Source organism: Nannospalax galili, unplaced genomic scaffold, assembly GCF_000622305.1.
Source record: "Nannospalax galili isolate Female #2095 unplaced genomic scaffold, S.galili_v1.0 scaffold1631, whole genome shotgun sequence".
Lineage (NCBI taxonomy): Eukaryota > Metazoa > Chordata > Mammalia > Rodentia > Spalacidae > Nannospalax > Nannospalax galili.
In genome coordinates, this window is record NW_008329035.1 from 960801 (window position 1) to 965649 (window position 4849).

A 4849-nucleotide genomic window follows, 5' to 3' on the forward strand; every position below is an offset into this window, starting at 1 on the left:
CCTTAACAAGTTGGCTATGACCTTAGAAATTTTAAGATTATGTGTACATTACTTTTTATCTCATCCTTTATATATCATAACAAACCTACACTGACCTTCATCACTTGCTTAGGCTTTCTCATTTTTTCTATCTATTTTGGAAAATATCTCCATTCCCATATCCTTTTACATTCTCATTTTCTTTTTTAATAATTATAGACATAATAAAATTAACAAATAAGTTTTCTATCCATTGTGAGAATTCTTTTCCTAGGAATACTAAGCAATGTTTATCCCCTTCTAAGGTTCTAGTGTCAAACCAATGCTTAATTAAAGTTTTCTTGGGGAACCAATGATGTTACTGAGCTTACTTACAGAGATGACTGAGGGGTTGCTGAGGTATATGAGTGACCTGAGGATATGCACACTGGAAAGCCTTTATCCAGCATGGATCAAGCCTTCTCTTCCTAGACTTCCCCGGATTATATACTTTAGTCAACCCCAAATCCAGGAGACCATGTGTGATTAGGGCCAAGTTACATACAGTTGGTTGGGAAGAGTGGCCAGATACTCTAGTGAGGGTCCAATGACCCTGCTTGCCCCTCCTCTAATGAAGGAGCACAACAGTCAACAAGCCCAACTGTGATGATATTTAGCAAGCAGGCACAGCTGAAGTCGTGTTGATGGTAGTTTTTTCATGCAGAAGAGACTGCTGTACAACATCAGCTTATTAAAAGAACATGGAATTTAAAAGGATTTGGTGCTAGGTTCCACAAATGAGGGAGAACATACATCTTTTGTTTTTCTGACTCTGTTACTTTGCTTAGTATTACAGTTTCTAGATCCATGCATTTACCTGCAAATTTCATTATTTCATCTTTCTTCACTGCTGAATAGAACTCCATTGTGTAAAAGTACCACATTTTTATTAACCACTCGTCAGTTGCACCCATATCTGAGCTATTGTGAAAAGAGCAGCAACAAACACGGATGCACAGGTATCTCTACAGTAGGATGAGTCCTTTGGGATATGCCATGGAGTAGTGTAGCCGGGTCATATGGTAGGTTCATTTTTAGTTTTTTAAGAGTTTTCCACACTATTTTCCATAGAGGCTGCCGGAGTTTGCACTCTCACCAGCAGTGAATGAGTGTTCCCCTTTCTCCACATCCTTGCCACATTTGGTATCATTTGTTCTCTTGATCCTATCCAATGTGATTGGGGTAAGGTGAGCCCTTAGGATGGTTCTAATTTGTACTTCTCTAATCACTAACAATGTTGAACACCTTTTTAGATGTTTTTTAGCCATCTGTATTTCTTCCTTTGAGAACTCTCTGTTTAGATCTTTAGCCCATCTTTTAATTGGGTCATTTGGTTTCTCAATTCTTTGTTTTTTGAGCTTTTTATGTATTCTGGGTTGTTAAAAACTCTGTTAGATGTGTCACTGATGAAGATTTTTTTCCCATTCTGTGGGTTTTCTCTCTTCACTTTTTTGATTGTTTCTTTTGCTGTACAGAAGCTTTTTTGTTTAATGAGGTTCCTCTTATTTATTGCTGACCTTAATTCCTGAGCAACTTTTGTCTGATTTAGAAAATCCTTTCCTACACCTACATAAGACTACAAATCTTGGTCTACAATATTGTAGTGCCCACCTGTAGCTAAGGGAGACAATCCACTAATGTTCTAAAATGATGGCTACATTTGTTTTCTCCCCCTATTTAGAAGCCTTTAAGAGAGAACCGACACTGATTCTAGCCACTCCAACAGCTATCAAAGTGCCTGAAAAAATCCTGAGTCCATCATTCTTGAGTCCAGCCTTGGCAGACAATAGAAAAATGAGGAGGAACACAATGGAGGGATGCTTTTGGAAGTTCTTGTCAAGAAATCCCAATGGACTCTGATATGAACATTTGAAATTTGTCCTGTTTTGACTTTTTTCTAGTTCCCTGTCTAGAACTTGTAGTGCTAACTACTCTTGCCTTTACTTCTTCTACACATCTCCTAGGCACAAGTCAAGGATTTTCTTTTCTCCCTACAGTTAAGAGTTATGCAATTTGGGAGTATTTTAGATAGACCCACTGAAGGGGTACCCCAATTGCCTCACCCTGCATCCCTGTTCAGCATGGAAGAAGCCAGAGAGGTCTGCATCCCAATTCCCCATCAGCAAGTTGGGTAACCTCTTCAGAGGATGGTGTGATAAGAATAGGAGGTAGGAACTGGCTAGGCGGTTAGGGTAAAAAGACCCCAAAGAAAAGTAGCCAGTTTCTTGGCTAAAAATCAAAATGTCCTTGGGCCTCTTAGCAACATACTCTGTTCCAAAGGCCAGAAAAAAGGTATTTGGGAGCTCTTATCTAACCCCTAAAAGATTTTAGGGTTATCTCTTCAGAGGGGGTAATGTTAGAGTAGCAAAAAGCCCCATAAAAAACAGAAAGAGTAAGCAAAGTTGTTCAGGAAGAAGTGATGGGAAGATACAGGAGGAGATGGAGGGGAGGGAGGGGGCATGGATTTGATCAAAACACTTTATATGCATGTATGAAATTCTCAATAAATTTTTTAAAAGTTAAAAACAAAAATAATAAAAGATCTGTATGCTTTACTACATCTAAATTGTACCTCAAAAAATGCAGTTGAGCCAGGCATGGTAGCACATGCTTTTAAGCCCAGCACTTAGGAGGCAGAGCCAGGAGATCTTTGGTCTACATAGTGAGTTCCAGGCCAGCTGGGGCTATAGGGAGACCCTGTCTCAAAAAAGAAAAAGAAAAAAAAAAAATGCAGCTGAAAGCACACAAAGCTGGGTGTCCACAGATCAGCTCTATTACTAATTAGCTCCCTGGGCTTCAGCAACTCATGCAGCCTCAAAAATAAGGGGATTATAGACAATAAGCTCTAAAGTTCAGCTTTAAAGGTCTAAATGACTTTTTAAAAATTTTTCTTTAATATCTGATTTATCTTTTGACCATTTTGCACATACATACTATATTAGTCACTTTTCTGTTGCTGTGATAGAAACACCATGACCAAGGGAGCTTATAAAAGGAAGAGTTTATTTAGCTTACATTTCCAAAGGGGCAAGAGTCAGTCCATCATGGCAGTGAGGCAGGGCGGCAGAGGTGGCTGGAGAGGAATGGAAGCTAAACTTTCACATCTTCAAACAGGCACAGGAAGCTAGTCTGACTGGAGATCTGGCAAGGGTTAAGAATACTCTAAGCCAGCCCTCAGTGACGTGCTTCCTCCAACATGGCCACACCATCTAAGACCTCCCATAACAGTGTCACCAACTGGTGGACAAAATGTCCAAATACTTGGAGTTTATGAGGGAATTCTCATTCAAATGACCACACATAAAATGTATCCCTTTTTAAGTGCAGGAGTGTTTTGCCTGCATGTATTTAAGTGCACCTGTGCATGCAATGCCTGATGAGTCTAGAAGAGGGCATAGGATCCCCTAGAACTGAAGTTACATACAGTTGTTAGCTGCCCTGTGGGTTCTGGGAACTGAACCCAGGTCCTCTGCAAGAACATCCAGTGTTCTTAACCTCTGAGCCCCATATAATGTATTTTGATCCTATCCATCCTCAACTCCCACCTCCAATTTTTCCTGTCCCCTCCCCACCTTCAAGCATGGACAATTTTTTTAAATTAGCCATGATTTTGTGGAAATTATTAACTGAACTTGGAACTTTGACTATCTTAAAATTTTTCAATGATAAATAATATATGAACATATTGTCATTATAAAAAGAAATTCAAATGACATAGATAAGGCCAAAGTTGTCTCTGGCTCCCTTCCCATAATCTTAGAGGAGGCCTGTCTTTCTAGGCTGCAGTGTATTCTTTCAGGCTTTGTTGTTGTTGAGGAAGCCATGTGAGGCTGTGGAGTAATGCTGCCAGGCACCTTGACTCAGCAGCACCACTGGAGAGACTGGAACTCTCCATATATCAGCTTTCCATCTGAAATTGGTAACAAAAATGCAACCTTACCTGAGTGTGTTCTGGGAACTAGTAGGAGGAGACATGTAAAGACTTAGAACCTGTTACCTAGGAAGTACCAGATATTCCTGATAAAGTTCTTACTATTTTTTTAAATAAAATATCTACTTACAGGACTGGAGAGATGGCTCAGCAGTTAAGAACACTGGTTGTTCTTGCAGAAGACCCGGGTTCAGATCCCAGCACCCACATGGCAGCTAACAACTGTCCGTAACTCCAGGCCCAGGGGATCCGGAAGCCTCTTCTGACCTCCGCAGGCATTGCACGACATGGGTGCACTTACCTACATGGAGGCAATACCTGCATACACATAAAATAAAAATAATAAAAATTTAAAAATATATATCCACTTACATCTTTCAATTTAACTGAAGAATAATTCAGCCATGCAGCCTAAGTCAGAGCAGTGGCTCAAAGCACAACAGGAAAACAGGTCTTTGCTCTCGGAATATTTCATCATGGATCTTGGTATCACCTAATATACCTTGTAGTTGAGAGAAACCAGGCCTGTCAACATTCTGTTACCAACATTTCAAAGTTTTATTTAGTATGAGAGATATTTAATAGGTGGGAGGGGGAATAAAAAATAAAATTCAAGAGAGTGACAGCTTCCTACAATCTCTGAAAACCACCAGCCATGAATCAAGGGGCCAGAGGATGGCTAAAAACAGAACACAGCCAAATACCCTGCTTGGGCTGGGGAAATGGGTCAGTCAGTAAAGTGCTTGGCAAGTATGAATTACCTGAGTCTGATCCTCAGAATTCACATTTCAAAAGCCAGGTGTGGAGCTAAAGAGATGGTTCAGTTGTTAAGAGCACTCTCTGCTCTTTCAGAGGATCTAAATTCAGTTCCTAACACCTACATTGGGCAGCTCAATCCAG